General features: G+C 34.9%; 1 long non-coding RNA gene across 2 annotated transcripts in view; it reads left to right on the top strand.

Annotated features, from left to right (window-relative positions):
* The window catches only part of LOC135970031 (uncharacterized), a 218737-nt gene that overhangs the window by 4571 nt on the left and 195673 nt on the right, over positions 1 to 18493 (top strand). For both annotated transcript variants that reach the window (XR_012433170.1, XR_010585438.2), the window contains exon 2: positions 16290 to 16413. This is a non-coding gene — a long non-coding RNA (uncharacterized lncRNA). The remainder of the gene's footprint in view (positions 1 to 16289; positions 16414 to 18493) is intronic.

The raw sequence follows: 18493 nt of genomic DNA, 5'->3' as shown, positions 1-18493 counted from the left end.
TCATGAACTGAGAAAATATAGTATATATATCTAACAAAAGACTTGTATCTAGAGTTTATGAGTAATTCTTACAACTAAATAACAATATAACAGAAAATACCTAGTTAAAATTTGGTCATAAGATTGTAATAAACATTTCATAAAAGAAAATATACTAATAGCCAATAAACACATGGTAAGATATTTAACATTGGGGACAAACAAAATCACTACACGTCCACTACAATGGCTAAAACTTAAAGATTGATTCACTAAGTGTTGACATAGATATGGAACAACTGGAATTCTCCTACATCACCAGCAATGATATAAAATGGTACCTTAACTTTGCAAAAACAGTTTGACAGTTTGTTATGTTGTAAAACATATCCTTACCATATGACTCAGCAATTTCACTTAGTATTTAACCAAGAAAAATAAAACCATATCAAAAAAATTGTGCAAGGATGTATGTAGCAGTTTTTCTTGCAGTAGCCCCAAACTAGAAACAATCATAGATCCATTAACAGTTGAGTGGATAAATAGTTTTACTATACAATTGTGCATAAGAAGTATTAAAATATGTCCACACAGTGACTTATACATCAGTGATTTGGGCATCTCTGTTCACAATGGCCTCCAAACAGAAGCAATACAAATTCAGCAGGTAAATGGAGATGCAAATTATGGTATATCCATATAACAGAATATTACTCAGCAATAGAAATAAATTGTTCATAAATACAATAACAGTATGATGAGCTAAGCAAAAGAACTCAGGCACAGAAGAATTTCTACTCTGTGATTAAATGTATAGGAAAGTCTAGAAAAGAAATACCTAATACACAGTGAAAGAAAGCAGGGCAGTGATAGCTGAGATGCAGGGAGGTGATTGACTGGGAAGGGGCACAAGGGAAGTTTTTACAATGATGCAAATGTTCTACATCTTAACTGTGGTAGTGGTTACATGGATATAGATCTATATCTCTACATAGATATCTCCTTGTATGAATACTTATGTCTATAGATATATCTCTGTCAAACTCATTAGATTGTACAGTTTAAATGGCTGAATTTTATTTTATGTAAATTATACTTCAATAAAGTTATTTCGAAAAACATAATTTTCTATACCTGAGAACTGTGAAGAAGAACACAGAAATTCTAAGTATTCTACTGCTAGGAACTTATAGATATTCTATGAAAGCACACATCTTAATTGCTCAGGGCAGGACTCTTTCCCAAAAAATAATTGGAAATTACCTAATCAACCATTTATGGCTCTGTCAAACAGTGGAGTTATAACAAAAAATGAAATTGATTTGTATTGTTGTATTTCTAACAAGTGTTTCTAAACCGTGTTGTTAAGTAAAATCAATCAAAGTTTGGAGCACATATTAATTGATTACACATTAATACTACTTTGAGTGGATAGCCTAAACAGTATGTGCTAATAGCATAAACATTTTATGTCCATTTTAATTTAATTTAACTTATTATTGTCTTTACTATATTTTCTTATTTCTATTATATTTTCATCTTTCAACCATTGGTTATTTAGAAGTGTGCTTCCCAATTTCCGAACATTTGGTGATTTTCTAATTACCTTTTTGTTTTGATTTCTAGTATAATTACACTGTGGCTGGACAACATATTCTGTATGATTTTAATCCTTTGAAATAGATTCACACTTGCTTTATTGTCTAGAATATACTATATTAATTTTTGCCCTGTATTTGTTAATACTTAGTTCTTTTCTTTCCATTCCTTTTCTGTCTTCAAGTTGAATTTTTTCTGTCTCTATGTTCACTAATAATTTCTGTGCTGTGTCTAGTGAGCTATTAAACACATTCTAGAGTTTTTAATTCATGTATTTTATATTTTTCAGTTCTAGAGTGTTTCATTTGATTTTTATATTGATTCTAATTATATGTTAAAATTCTGTCTTTTCTTTCATTCTGCTCATCATTTATTGTCTTTTGTTTAAATTTATTCGTTAGTTATTTTAAAGCTTTTATCTGTTTAGTCCAATGATATCCATAGCTAGGGAGAAGAGGAAGTGTCTTTATATCATCTGATTTTTTTTCATTTTCTTTTGTTATGTTTTCCAGTTTATTCAGATGCTTCATTTCTATACATGTTAGAACCGTAGAGAGAGGTTGATGTTACTTTCCTCTCAAACAAGATTTTCCCTTGTCTCTTATGCAGATAGACTGAGGACGAATCATCTCAGTACAACTGGGAATTTAGCCACATAGGGGTTGGATTCCACCGCAAGTAAAAAGTTAGTCCTCCTCTAAAGTACAGACATGCCCTGTGTTAGTTGCAGACCCATCCTAGAGGGACTTTATCTCTTAAGCATTGCAAGAAACAGGAGTTCCTGCTCTGCTTTGCCCCACCTTAGCACTCATGTTTGGGGCTCCTTTAGATTCCACTGCCAGTGTCCACCCAAAGCTCTGAGGGTTTCTGTTTCTCCTAGAGGAGTTCTTTGCTTAAGTCAAGCTTAATCGTTACTATGTGCACAGATTTGGCAAATGCTGCCATGAAGAAAACTGTTGGTCTCATCTTTCACAAGAAATATTCCACCTCTGGAGAAAGTTCATTTAGTCCTCTTTGCATCCTCCCTACTTCGATGTCTTATGAACTTGACTTTGGGATGTATGCAGTTTTTTCTGTTTGTTGAAGCGGGAGTTATAACTTGTACCCTGCCTTCTTCATTCCACTCAGAGGTTAAAATAGACCAATACTTTAATGAGTTTATTACCTTTTATTGGTCCTGACTGTTACAAATACTGATAAAAAGGATTTTAAGATCACATTTATACTTTTGGGGAATGAGAGCCATAATTAATTAACAATATCTGCCATGAGATTGGATGCAAGAGTATGGCACTCATACTATCCCTACTTCCGTCTAATTACACTATTTGTTTCTATGTGCAAAAATCTTTGGTAGGTGGTGGATGTGCCCAAGACACAGGGAAGAAAAAGAAGTAAACAGGGAAGTACAATACAGACTGTGAATTGGGGCATCATGGGAGAAGGAGCTTTGTCGTTTTGTTCTTTGCTATAAACTTCCTACAACAGTGCTAAACACCTTGTGGATGCTTAAATATATTAACTGAATGCATAAATGAAAAGAGTAAATAAAGAGTGTATATGAAAGTATGTAGATAAAATTCTTCACTAAGCCTTAGGGATCCAGCTGCTTAAGGACTAAGACCATGTCTAGCTCCTTTTAGTATTTCCACAGCATGCCATGGAGATATATGTTTCTGATTATATATGATACATGGAAATTATATGTTGTTGAATGAGTGATTAAGTAAATGTGTATTAGGGCAGCTAATCGTAAATATTTCTGCTGTTGCTAAAATGGCTGGATTTATCCGTTCATTCTGAGAGCTTACACTGATTGCTTATATTGTATCAAATACCATAACTGAGGGCAATGTTTACTCAAACGACTAGCACCATGTAAATTGATACAAACAATAAGACTATATCTTTAAAATATTTTCACTAAAAGCTGCATAAAGAGTGTATTCAACAACTTAATAGAATAATTTTACAATCTTTTCTCTTGCTTAATGGCCATTTGTGCCTTCTGATATGCTGCTAGTCATTCAAAGGTCACACTACCTTGAAGTTGAAGATCAAGACAAATGATTAGACTCATAAAAGACAAATCACTTCTTTCTGGACAGGTGATTATTAATAATTAATTAGCATGTAAACATGGATTATTTGAGTTTTCTATAAGTTATAAAGTCCTATGATTTGCTAAACAGTTTATGTAAATGGTGAATAAAACATAAAAGAAAAATAGTTACCATTTATTTAATTCCATAGCTTTCTTTCTGAAAACAGAGTTTGGAGGTGGGTTCATAACTTTCTACAAACAGAAAACTGAGATTTAGAGAGTTAGCTAGGAAAGAATTTAAAACTAGATCTGTCTTATTAAAAAAGCAACTATGTTCTTGTCTTAGTCAGCTTGGGCCTCCATAACGAAATACAATGGACTGTTGGCTTCAAAACCTGAAACTTACTTTCTCACAGTTTTCTTGACTGGTGGGTCAGAGATCAAGGTGCTGGCCAAACCTGTGTGTCTGTGTTTATTTATTTATTTATTTATTTTTTGAGGATTCTCTTCCTGGCTCTCAAATGGCTGCTTTCCTTGTCATTCATTACTTGATATAGAGGGAGAGAGGGAGAGAGAGCAAAGTGTGTGTTTGTGTGTGTGTCTCTGTGTGTGTTTATGTTAGAGAGACAGAGAGAGATCTTACACTTTTTATAAGGTCACAGTCTTGTGGTATTAGTACCTCATTCTTATGACCTCATTTAACCTTAATTACCTCCTAGAGTCTTTATCTCCAGATACAGTGACATTTCACATCGAGGGTTTGGGCCTCAACATATAAATTCTGGGGGACACAATTAAGTCCATAGCAATTCTTAAGCACTATAATATACTCTTTTCAGTTTTAAATAAAGATGGAACTATTTAATATGTTATCTATCAGTTGCCTTCTGGGTGTGATTTACATTGTGACTTATATATAAAATACTAACTCCCTGAAAAACTCTCTGACACATAATATCTGTTCAATTAAGGAGTAAATCCATCCCTAAAAAAACAAGTTTATGGTAACGCAGATGCGTGTTCTTGTATGATTTTCTTTTCTTTCTTTTTGGTCTCTGAAGTATAAATTATGCACTATTTCCAATGCAAATGATACCCTTTAAGTTTTCTTTCTAGCAACTCTAGAATTTGGAGAATAAGCCTAAACTCAGCTTTGGTTTCCTAGACTTAATTATGTCTTAAATATGAGACTTCAGTAGTCTAATTCTCTTTGAATCTTCATTTTTCTTCAGTCCACCAAAACCATATTTAGCCTCAGCAAGACCTTTAGATTTTGGATATGACTTTAGAATATATAAATAATACTATCCCAATGGCTAAAATTATTTTCAAAGCTGGACTAGTAAGGAATTGCAATGGATTATAGAATATGGAAATGTATCAGTTTTCAGATGGTTTTCTCTTTTCAACAAAGAAAGCTTTAATAAAAATGATATTTTTAAAGAATTTACTTAGTTTTTCTGAACACAATCCTATGGCTTTACATTTTTGCCTGATATGATGAAATTCAATAACATCACAAAAGAAAAGAGTTTTCTAGACTCAGCTCTATACATGTTGGAGACAAAGGAAAGAAGAGAAATTATGTCAAGATGTTCACAGTCTTTTTGTCCTAATCAAATGATCTGATTCAAATGTTTTTACAGTAACGTATCTGACATTTTGGTAGTAGGTGTTGAAGTGCTTGGCTAAATTTAGAGCAAATTAAGTATACTATATACATCAATATTCTTTTGGTTCAAATTGGGAGGAAACCCACTAACTTGAAACAGAATAGGATCTGTTGCCTGGTAGAGCAGAAAGAATTCTGGTTGAGCTATTAGAAAGCAGTTCCAGGGCCAGTTCTGTGACATTGATTACATGAGTCTTACATGTAAACATTGATAACATGATACTGATAACATCTCTTTAGCAGATATGGCCTTGGATATTCCTTTCTTTCTTTGAAAATGTGATTTCATTCCTCCCTCCTTCCTTTCTCCCTCTTCCTTTTCCTGCCTTCCTTTCCTCCACAAATAGTTGTGGTACAACTACCATTTCCTAGGCACTGTGAATACAGTAAGGAACCAGAACGATAGGATTCCGGAGCTCAGGGAGCTTATAGCCCAATCAGAGGAGCCCAGACCTTTAGCAACTGGTTGCTAAAATAATGATATGATTTTAAGCATGATAACTGCTTTAAAGAAAAGATTTACATTGGTGGAAAGGGGGCTTTTGTGTATCATTTTATGTTTTTATGTGTATACACCTTTACTCTGTATTAAAGGGAAATACTTCCATCTTTTTTTTTTCTTGTAAAGAGAGAGATTTAATTGGTAATGGGCCAACATTTTAATAAAGAAAATAATACTTGTAATGCAGTCTACAGCTAATGTTAACCTTTTAAATATATTTTTAGTAAAATTAGTTTTCTCTTTTCCTAAAAGAATTCTTTTGCAAGATTCTAAGGATAGGCATAAGCTTATTTCAGTGCCATCCACTTTAAGAATTTCAAATGTTAGCAATGAGTTGTTTTATTCATGAAGATGACGAACTCAGAGGACTAGGTGAAATATACGATGGCCTAGGTTTCTCCTTTTTGTAAAGTGATTTTTTCCCCTAAATTTTAGGCTAGCTAATAACATTTTCTTTATATAGCTCATTGTAAGAAATTTAAACACAGCAGTATGTAAAGTTAGAAGACAACTTTCAAACAATCCAACTTCCCCATGTGGTGTTTTCTTCACTTTTTTCCCTGCATAGACATATATAAAATAGCTATACATTTTTATTAACAGAAATTTGTTAATATTGTATATATTGTTCTATAATTTGCTCACTTCCCTTAACAATATATCATGGATATCTTTCCATATAGTTGTACATAATCCTGTTTCAGTCTAATACCTACATAATTTCCCATTACACTAATGTACTGTAATTTGTTTAAACAATATCTCTTATTGGATACTAGGTTTATTTCCAGCTTCTTAGTATTTTTGTTATGCAATAAAATCCTTCTAGGTCTATCCTTCCTTTTTCTACCATTATTTCTGTGTATCACTTATTAGCACATAGGACAGAGAAGCTGTTTTGTACCCAGGGTACTATAAGAGCATACTCCACTCCTAAATTATTCTAATTACTCTGTGGCTTGCTTCTGGGCCTGCTCACGTTTTCATACTCTGCTGTCCTCGAAGATCATTTTTCTCTAGGGGTGATTCAGAAAATGGGTGCACCTTCTGCTCTGGGCACTGGGCACTACCTTCTTTTCCTGTTGAATTACTGATTTCTTACCTCAATTTTGTTTTCATGCCCTTCTTATGTTTTATACATGCAAAATTATAAATGTATAAATAAGAAAAAGAATAAAACATAATATATAATGTATATTTAAGTTGTGAAGCGAAACAATAAAATGAACACGAGTGAATCCCTCCTCCCATATTGAGAAGTCTGCCAACACCATTCTGAATACCACTGAGCCCACCAATGTGTTTGTTTTCTATCCTTTTCTATTCCTGCCTCCCTCTCAGAGGTGAATTTTATTACCTCTTTATTACCATTTTCTTTGTTTAAAAAAGTTTCATCATATATGATGCATACCTAAACAATCCATTATTTACTTTTAGTTTTGAGCTATCTAAAAGGCCTCACACTGGCATCATACAATTAGGGTTTGCTTAGAAAAGCAGAAAGCAAACAGGGACAATTTGACTTCTTCTTTTCCTAACTGAATACCCTTGATTTCTTTCTCTTGCCTAATTGCCCTAGCCAGAACTTCCAACACTATGTTGAATAGGAGTGGTGAGAGAGGGCATCCCTGTCTTGTGCCAGTTTTCAAAGGGAATGTTTCCAGTTTTTGCCCATTCAGTATGATATTGGCTGTGGGTTTGTCATAAATAGCTCTTATTATTTTGAGGTACGTTCCATCAATACCGAATTTATTGAGCGTTTTTAGCATGAAGGGCTGTTGAATTTTGTCAAAAGCCTTTTCTGCATCTATTGAGATAATCATGTGGTTCTTGTCTTTGGTTCTGTTTATATGCTGGATTATGTTTATTGATTTGCGAATGTTGAACCAGCCTTGCATCCCAGGGATGAAGCCCACTTGATCATGGTGGATAAGCTTTTTGATGTGTTGCTGAATCCAGTTTGCCAGTATTTTATTGAGGATTTTTGCATCGATGTTCATCAGGGATATTGGTCTAAAATTCTCTCTTTTTTTTTTTTTTTTTTTTTTTTTTGAGACGGAGTCTCGCTCTGTCGCCCAGGCTGGAGTGCAGTGGCGCGATCTCGGCTCACTGCAAGCTCCGCCTCCCGGGTTCACGCCATTCTCCTGCCTCAGCCTCCCGAGTAGCTGGGACTACAGGCGCCCACAACCGCGCCCGGCTAATTTTTTGTATTTTTAGTAGAGACGGGGTTTCACCGTGGTCTCAATCTCCTGACCTTGTGATCCGCCCGCCTCGGCCTCCCAAAGTGCTGGGATTACAGGCGTGAGCCACTGCGCCCGGCCTAAAATTCTCTTTTTTTGTTGTGTCTCTGCCAGGCTTTGGTATCAGGATGATGTTGGCCTCATAAAATGAGTTAGGGAGGATTCCCTCTTTTTCTATTGATTGGAATAGTTTCAGAAGGAATGGTACCAACTCCTCCTTGTACCTCTGGTAGAATTCAGCTGTGAATCCATCTGGTCCTGGACTTTTTTTGGTCGGTAGGCTATTAATTATTGCCTCAATTTCAGAGCCTGCTATTGGTCTATTCAGGGATTCAACTTCTTCCTGGTTTAGTCTTGGAAGAGTGTAAGTGTCCAGGAAATTATCCATTTCTTCTAGATTTTCCAGTTTATTTGCGTAGAGGTGTTTATAGTATTCTCTGATGGTAGTTTGTATTTCTGTGGGGTCGGTGGTGATATCCCCTTTATCATTTTTAATTGCGTCGATTTGATTCTTCTCTCTTTTCTTCTTTATTAGTCTTGCTAGTGGTCTGTCAATTTTGTTGATCTTTTCAAAAAACCAACTCCTGGATTCATTGATTTTTTGGAGGGTTTTTTTGTGTCTCTATCTCCTTCAGTTCTGCTCTGATCTTGGTTATTTCTTGCCTTCTGCTAGCTTTCGAATGTGTTTGCTCTTGCTTCTCTAGTTCTTTTAATTGCGATGTTAGAGTGTGCCCAAAATCTCCTTAAGCTGATAAGCAACTTCAGCAAAGTCTCAGGATACAAAATTAATGTGCAAAAATCACAAGCATTCTTATACACCAGTAACAGACAAACAGAGAGCCAAATCAGGAATGAACTTCCATTCACAATTGCTTCAAAGAGAATAAAATACCTAGGAATCCAACTTACAAGGGATGTAAAGGACCTCTTCAAGGAGAACTACAAACCACTGCTCAGTGAAATCAAAGAGGACACAAACAAATGGAAGAACATACCATGCTCATGGATAGGAAGAATCAATATCGTGAAAATGGCCATACTGCCCAAGGTAATTTATAGATTCAATGCCATCCCCATCAAGCTACCAATGAGTTTCTTCACAGAATTGGAAAAAACTGCTTTAAAGTTCATATGGAACCAAAAAAGAGCCCGCATCTCCAAGACAATCCTAAGTCAAAAGAACAAAGCTGGAGGCATCATGCTACCTGACTTCAAACTATACTACAAGGCTACAGTAACCAAAACAGCATGGTACTGGTACCAAAACAGAGATATAGACCAATGGAACAGAACAGAGTCCTCAGAAATAATACCACACATCTACAGCCATCTGATCTTTGACAAACCTGAGAGAAACAAGAAATGGGGAAAGGATTCCCTATTTAATAAATGGTGCTGGGAAAATTGGCTAGCCATAAGTAGAAAGCTGAAACTGGATCCTTTCCTTACTCCTTATACGAAAATTAATTCAAGATGGATTAGAGACTTAAATGTTAGACCTAATACCGTAAAAATCCTAGAGGAAAACCTAGGTAGTACCATTCAGGACATAGGCATGGGCAAAGACTTCATGTCTAAAACACCAAAAGCAACAGCAGCAAAAGCCAAAATTGACAAATGGGATCTCATTAAACTAAAGAGCTTCTGCACAGCAAAAGAAACTACCATCAGAGTGAACAGGCAACCTACAGAATGGGAGAAAATTTTTGCAATCTACACATCTGACAAAGGGCTAATATCCAGAACCTACAAAGAACTCAAACAAATTTACAAGAAAAAAACAAACAATCCCATCAAAAAGTGGGCAAAGGATATGAACAGACATTTCTCAAAAGAAGACATTCATACAGCCAACAGACACATGAAAAAATGCTCATCATCACTGGCCATCAGAGAAATGCAAATCAAAACCACAATGAGATACCATCTCACACCAGTTAGAATGGCGATCATTAAAAAGTCAGGAAACAACAGGTGCTGGAGAGGATGTGGAGAAATAGGAACGCTTTTACACTGTTGGTGGGATTGTAAACTAGTTCAACCATTATGGAAAACAGTATGGCGATTCCTCAAGGATCTGGAACTAGATGTACCATATGACCCAGCCATCCCATTACTGGGTATATACCCAAAGGATTATAAATTATGCTGCTATAAAGACACATGCACACGTATGGTTATTGCAGCACTATTCACAATAGCAAAGACTTGGAATCAACCCAAATGTCCATCAGTGACAGACTGGATTAAGAAAATGTGGCACATATACACCATGGAATACTATGCAGCCATAAAAAAGGATGAGTTTGTGTCCTTTGTAGGGACATGGATGCAGCTGGAAACCATCATTCTTAGCAAACTATCACAAGAACAGAAAACCAAACACCGCATGTTCTCACTCATAGGTGGGAACTGAACAATGAGATCACTTGGACTGAGGAAGGGGAACATCACACACCGGGGCCTATCATGGGGAGGGGGGAGGGGGGAGGGATTGCATTGGGAGTTATACCTGATGTAAATGACGAGTTGATGGGTGCATCACACCAACATGGCACAAGTATACATATGTAACAAACCTGCACGTTATGCACATGTACCCTACAACTTAAAGTATAATAATAATAAATAAATTAAAAAAAAAAAAAGAAAAGCAGAAAGCATATGAGTGATATAGACCAAGGGACTAGAATTTAGGCAGTTATGGAACTGATTCGGCGGTGTATGTAGTCTTTTTGTTTGTTTGTTTTTGCCTCTCTCAGCTCAAAGCCAGCTGTCCCTGAGTCTGGAGGTAAAGCTGGAGTCAAGCGGGAGAGACCAAGGAGAAACTGGAGACACACCTGTCTCTCATGACCTCCAATCTTGATGATGTAGGTGACTTGACAGAGAAGATGATTCTCTTCACCACAGGGCTGAGCCACACCTGGCCAGAATCAGAGAAGGTGAAGGAGGAGATCTGGAGGGATTTGGGGAAGCTGCAGGGCTGGCTGCCGTCCTCTGCCAAGATCAGTGACAACGTGTGTGAGCTGCAACTGCACGTGAATGTTACCGACCATCTGAGACTTGAAAGTTTTACCTTTTAAATATTAGACAAATTTCTTTTGTAGTAATATTAATTCGAAATCACGCTGAGAAGGCACTTCTGGGTGACGTAATTCCAAATTAGTTGTATTGACAAAGTGGCAAGGTATCTACTCTTTATAAATTTCTGTGACTTTTCCTCTCAATATTTACATTGCAAGTTGTTTTTTGTAGCTATACGTCTTTAATTTTCATCAGTCGATTATAATCCATTTTGTGAAAAGTCTAAAATGTATTTATCCATTCTCTTGTTTATGGACATTTCAATTACTTCTGGTGTTTTGCGATTATGAAGAATGCTACTGTGGATATTCTTCTATATTTCTCCTGATGTAATTGTGCAAGCATTTCTCTATGGCTTAGAAATAGGAGAACTGATGTCCAACTTTACAAAATAGTGCCAGTTGTTTTCCAGAGTTCTTTTTATGAAATTTATACTTCCATCAATGCCATATAGACTTTTTATTGATACATAATCATTATAAATGTTTATGGGGTACCTGTGATATTTTGATGCATGCAATGTTTAATGATCAAACCAGGGTTTCTAGGCTTTCCATCATCTCAACCATTTATCATTTCTTTATGTTGAGAACATTTCAAATCTTCCCCTCTAGCTATTTTGAAATACACAGTAGATTACTATTAATTGTAGTGAATCAACTGTGCTATTAAGCACTAGAATTTATTCCTTCTAACTGTATTTTATACGCATTAACCAACCTCTCTTCATCCCCATTCCCTTCCCAGCCTCTAGTAACCATCATTCTACTCTCTACCTCCATAAGATCAACTGTTTTAGCTCCCACAGATGAGTGCAAACAGTGATATGTGTCTTTCTGTGCCTGGTTTATTTCACTTAACATAATGACCTCCAGTTCCATTGATGTTGCTGCAAATAGAATTTTATTTTTTATGGCTGAATAGTATTCCATTCATCCTGTACAATGGGGAAAATATTTGCAAATTATTTATTGAACAATGTACTAATATCCAGAATATGCAAGTAACTCAAACAACTCAACCACAAGAAAACAAATAATCCCATCAAAAAGTGGGCAAAGGATCTGAATAGACATTTCTTAAAAGAAGACATATAAGTAACAACAGGTATATGAAAAAATACTCAACATCACTAATCATCAGTGAAATGCAAATAAAAAACACAATGAGATTATCATCTCAGCTCAGGTAAAATGGCCGTTATTAAAAAGACAAAAATGACAAGTGCCGGTGAAGATGAGGAGAAGGTGGAACTTTTATACACTGTTGGTGGAAATATTAATTAGTATAGCCATTATGGAAAACAGTATGAAAGTTTCCCAAAAAACTAAAAAAAGAACTATCGTATGCTCCAGCAATCCCACTACTGAGTACTTGTCTAGCAGAAAGGAAATTAATAATCAAAAGAATACCTGCATCCCCATGTTTTATATTGGCACTGTTCACAATAGCCACATAGACTTTTAATTGAGCTACACGCTTGCCAACACTTAGCATTTATCATGCTGGTCAATATTTTCTAGTCAAATGAAAGTAAAATGACATCTGTTTGTGATATTTATGTGCATTTTTCTAATTGTTAATGAAATTAAATAATTTTTCATATGTTTACTCTCCATTTTTTATTTTCTATAAATGCTTGTTCATGTAAATTTTCTCATTTTTTCTAATTTTTTTCTTTCCAATTTTAGGAATTCTTTATATATTTTGAATACTAATATTTTGCAAGTTATATATGTTGCAAATGTCTCTATGGATTATTTTTCAATATACTTATAGTATCTTTAAATGACATAAATTATTAACTATACAATGTGGTCAATTTTATGATTAGTACGTTTTGTATCATTTGAAATCTCCTTCCCTGAGTCATTAATATATCCTTCTATTTTATTTTTTTTAACTTTTATATTTGGGCCTTTAATCAACCTGGAATTGATTTTTGCATGTAGTGTGCTGTAAGGATCCTATTTTTCCCCCATATTTATAACTATGAGCCTACCCTATTATTGAATAGTCCATAATTTCTGTAATGTTTTGCATGGCTATCTCTATAATATACTAACTTTTAATATGCACAAGTTTGTTTTTGAGCTCTCTATTTTGTTTTACTAGTCAATTGATCTACTACTGTTTTAATTATTATATTTTTATAATAGTTTATGCTGTTTATCAAGGCAAAGATCTTCACTTTTTATCTCTTCATGTGTGTGTTAACTATTTTTCTTCCCCTTATTATTTATGTCAGTTTTAGAAAATAATTTTTAAGATAATTCAACTTGATTCTGGGTGACCAACCTGGCTTTACATTAAGCCTGTCCTAGGCCCCTGGCTACATCTGTGAGTTTTGAGTTTATCTTCCCTGTTTCATTACTGGCCCAGGATTTGGAGTGATGATCTTGGCATTTGCCAACTCTTGGGGGTTCTTTTGGTTTTTCTTCTTGAGTTTTAGCAAACTTAGTTTATTTTTTAGTTCCTTAGAGGTTTGCCTGAAATTCTCAGTAGCCCAGCATGCAATAAAAACAATGTTTCATGGAAGCTCTTTTTTTTTTTCCCTAGTGAGAGGGAGCTTTGCGTATGTAATATATAATTCTAGAAGTTCTCCAGATTTCTTATGTTGTAACCTTAAAACTCTGAGCCAAAAATGTCATATTTTGAATTAACCATTGACCTCAGAAAAGACAATTTTTACTTGTGAGTTAGGGTAAGTGAAAGTGACTGAACACCTTAACTTCTGCCATTAAAGTCAATTGACCCAGACCCATTTTCTTTCTACTGTATATTACTGCCGAATTGGAAAGAACTTTACAGCTAAATAGTGAACAGCCCTTAACTTTCTTTCTCTCTTATTTAAAAACTATAAACCAGAGATGATTTGTTTTCCAGATAAGGATATACTAATCAATAGTAGTGAAAAGCCATGCCAAAATGAGAGAGGCAGGCTAGTAAAATCTCTATGTCAATTATTTATGTCAAGAGCATTTAAAAAGTAGGCCAGAATGTGGAGTAGCTTGAATTATATCCCTTAAACGAAGTAATTAAAACAAACAAAAATAAAATAAAAACCTATCAGGAGGATTATTATGTTGTTAACTATTATTCAATCTCAGGCTTCATAATGACTCTAGGATACTGAGAATGAATTTTAAAATTATTAATGGAAACTCTGCCATTTGAATTTTTAGCGAGATCTTTCTATCAATACTTATGATTTTCACCACAGTAGTCCACTAACATTTTGGCACGCAATAACTTGGATGTAGTTTGAAGTGGCCTTCAATGCTGACATTTAGTTTCTTAAGAATGAAACAGGGACAGGTGTCCTCACCAGAGAGGCCAGGTGGGATCATGCAAAAAGCAGAATCTTTGGAACCAGACAGACCTGGCTTCACATGCCAGTACACAGTCTGAGAGAACATCCTCCAGGTCTTGTGAGCCTCAGGCAACCCAGTTACAAAAATTGAGATCGCAATCCCTTCTTCGCAGGGCTGTTGCAAGAATGACATAAGAGAAAATTTTTTTATGCTTAGCAACTAATAGGCACTCATTAATAGTAGAATATGTTATTATTATAACTATTATCATTATTAGTGTCTACTTTAGAATCTTATGTAATTCAGGACAAATTCTTCCAGGATTGGCTAATAAAAAGAGAACAATAACCATTCATTTGCCTTGAGCAATATTTTTCCTTTGATCAGGGAGTGGAGTAAAAGAGGTAGAAGATAGGTAAGTATGGGGTCTCATTTACTTTGTTGGTTATCCATAGAAATTAAATGTATTGCTTAGCTTTCTTTCTCATTTATTGTTGGCATAGACACCAAGTATATAATTTAATTATCATATTGAATGTATAAAGTTATATATGAACCATTTTCCTTGTAACTAAAGTTTGAATCCAAATATTATTAGCAAAGTTACCCAACTGGAGCCAATCCATATTAGACCACTTATGCTAAAGGCTGCTGCCAAACTAATCTTTTTTAAATAGTGGATTTATCAAATCTCTCTCTTTGAATTTATAAAAACTCATCTTTTAATGTCCTGATGCATCAAATCTAAACTCTTCTGCCAGGCTTTCAAGAATTTCCCTACACGGATCCCGTTCTTTTTAGGGAAATATTTTTTGCTATTCCCTCAGTCCAATGTCTGCTTTTAGTGAGGTATATTCTCTTCCCAGAAACCAATTGCCATCAGGCTTAGATTCTTTCCTATTGCTTGTGTTCTTCCCTTTTCCTGAAATAACTTTCACTGAGATTTCCATGTACTCAAATCCAGCCTGGGATTCACATGCCCATTCAGTACTCATTTCCACCATGAACATTTCCCTAACTAGTTTCTAGTTATCCCAACTGTCATGTAGAAACTTTTAGATGACTTTGGGTCTTCATGTTATGTAGTTCATAACTAAGTGCTGACTTTTCTCATATGTTATTATTTATGTGAAATAAAGTGGTCTATACAATTAGAATGTGGGTGCCTTGAAAATAGATTATCTTACAGTTTTGTATCTCTTATAATTCTAAGCACAGTATTGAGCACAGAGTGTTAATAACTACCTGTTAATTACTGAGCTAACTGATTATGGTAAGCACTTTTTACATTTGCCCCCATTGTGAATATAGCCATGTACAATATTTACCTTACTAAGTTGATTTATACTACATGCCATTTTAGATTCTGATTGTGATTGCTGGTCTCTGGAATATTTTTAAAATCTTTGCTTTCAAAATATGAAATTTGAGGGTGCTAAATAAAACACAAATTATATTTTGCTTGCCAAAAGTATATTATCCATAATATCTTAACTAACTTGAATTATTTAAGGAAAAGGGCTGTATTCTCATTGAGTCAAGATTCTCTTAGAGATAGGAGACCCAACTTATCCTCCATAATCACCCAATTAGTCTTCATGTTTGACCCCTCTTAAGTACTACTCTGGTTGCTATGGACACACCCCATCAATCTTGATAATTTTATAACATTAAGAGAAAACAAACCCACATTTATTAGTGATTTATTATAAGATAAACTTTTAATATTTCTAGATAATATCATTTGCATTTCTTTTCTAAAACAGATTCCTAATCTGGCATCTTAGATATATTTGTTTTATACTTTTTAATCTGTTTTTTTCTTTTCTTGTCTTTTTTTTTTTGTTTGAGCCAGGAGCTGGCTCTGTCACCCAGGCTGGAGTGCAGTGGCACGATCTGGGCTCACTGCAGCCTCTGCCTCCTGGGCTTAAGTAATTCTCCCAACTCAGCCTCTCGGGTAGCTAGGATAACAGACGCAGGTAAGTTTTTCTTTTTCTTTTTTTTTTTTTTCTATTTTTTGTAGAGATGGGGTTTCACTGTGTTGTGCAGGCTGATCTCAAACTCCTGGGCTCAAGTGATCTGCCTGCCTTGACCTCCCAAAGTGCTAGGATTACAGACATAAGCCACCACACCCAGCCTCATCTTTTTGATTACCATAATATTATTCTGTACTTTCAGCAAACAAAACGCTTTCTTTTTTCTGGTTAAGGAGTTGTTTGATAGACTTTAGTCTAACTTTTAGTGGCTTATTATACAAAGCAGATTTGACTTAATATATATTACAATGACATTATCAAAGTTGTCTTGCTGCCTGAGGTTTTTCCCCAGTTTCAATGTGACAAATACACTCCATTGATTTAATTATTATCATTTTGGTATGAATCTCGCATCATGTTTATGTTGTGAATTTTCAAGAGATTAGAGACTATCTGTGGGAGTAGCAGGTAAAAAGTGAATGAGCAAATGTATTTTGAGTGTTCTAACAGTGAAATATACAGTGACCAGCAGGTGTCTCTGTTACACAACGCAGATGAGATTCTCGAAGCTTTTCTACTATTAATCCTACTTTCTCCATCTAACTGAATTCACTTTTCAATTTTAACATTTACATTTGCTTTTCTTCTTTAACAACATATAAAGAAACTCTTACCTCTCTCATATCTTTAATCAGGGCTCTGTTTTTTTTTTTTATGCTGTATCAAAGATTATTTCTTAGTGTCTAACTTCTACCCTCTTTTTAAATGTTTATGTTAATTTTTTCTTTAAAAATATTTTTAAAAAATATAATAGAGGCAGGTTTTCACCATGTTGCCCAGGTTGGTCTCAAACTCCTGGACTCAAGGGATTCACCCACCTCATCCTTCCAAAGTTCTAACATTATAGGTGTGACCCACTATTGCCGGCCTCTACCCACTTTGTCTAAGTTTATTTTGCACCATTTTATAGAATGAGGGCTAGATTAAGATCTTTATTTAGAAACCCTAAGCACTGAAAAGTTTGCAATATCACATCTCATCATATGTTAATCAAAAATAGTAAACTATAAAGAAATTGTAAGGAAGTTTGACAAAGTTTTTTTTGTTTGTTTTGTTTTGTTTTTTTAAGATAACTAAAAGTTAAATAACAACCACGGCAGTGTTTTCCTAATATATCAAATGTATTTTTCTTAGAAGTTTGGGGAAAAATCTGATAATCCTGTTTTTGGTGAATTTCTAAATTTAGTTTGTCTTTTGTATAATCTATGACTGTATAGAATGAAAAGCCTAGACAGAAGCAAGAATTATGCAAAATACCCCTGCCAAGAATTTAAATCACAGGCCAGGCATGTATGAATGGATGAAGGGGGACAAGAGAGAGCCAAAGGAAAGCAGAAGAGTGAATGAGTACACTTAGACACTGCCAGTGGGCATATAATTTCTACGTTCTTTCTAATAAAAATGAAATCTAACACCTACTCATAGTTTATTATGTGCCAAACTTTGCATATACTCTCTTATTTTTTCCCTCACAATGGCCCTGTTAAATTGTTGCTGTGATTAATCCTATAGTAAAATGAATAAACTGAGGCTGAGAGATAAGTTACAAAAGGTTGTACAGTCAGAAGTCTGCTCACATTTTTAACCTCTCTGCTGTATTTTGAGAAGGTAGTTTGACACATGTGCTTTTCAACTAAAATTTTGCATACCTTTGGCTTAGCATTTGTAAGATTTTTACTAAAGAAATAATAATGGATAAGTGCAAAAGAGATCTTTAGAGTTTTTATTATAGACATTCATTACATTGAAATTCCTGATTAATGCTACGGAACCAGACTGACTAACTCTTACAAAAATGTATTTGTTAAGAGGCTCCCTGGGAGTCTCCAGAAGAATGGGAAACAGATTCAGCGGGACTCAAGTTATCAAGGAGGAAGACATAAGAAGCACAGTTACAGGCTTGTAGCCAGCAGAGGTGGTTAGGATGCCCTCAGAACTCCACCCCTGTTGTGATGAACAACCTCTAACATTTCCCTCCAGTACTTGATTCAAAGCTCAAGGTTCTAAGTCCCAGAAGAGGGTC

The sequence above is a fragment of the Macaca fascicularis genome, chromosome 3 (assembly GCF_037993035.2).
Source record: "Macaca fascicularis isolate 582-1 chromosome 3, T2T-MFA8v1.1".
NCBI classification, from domain to species: domain Eukaryota; kingdom Metazoa; phylum Chordata; class Mammalia; order Primates; family Cercopithecidae; genus Macaca; species Macaca fascicularis.
Note: the sequence above shows the minus strand (reverse complement) of the source record. Positions and strands in the feature narration are given on the sequence as shown.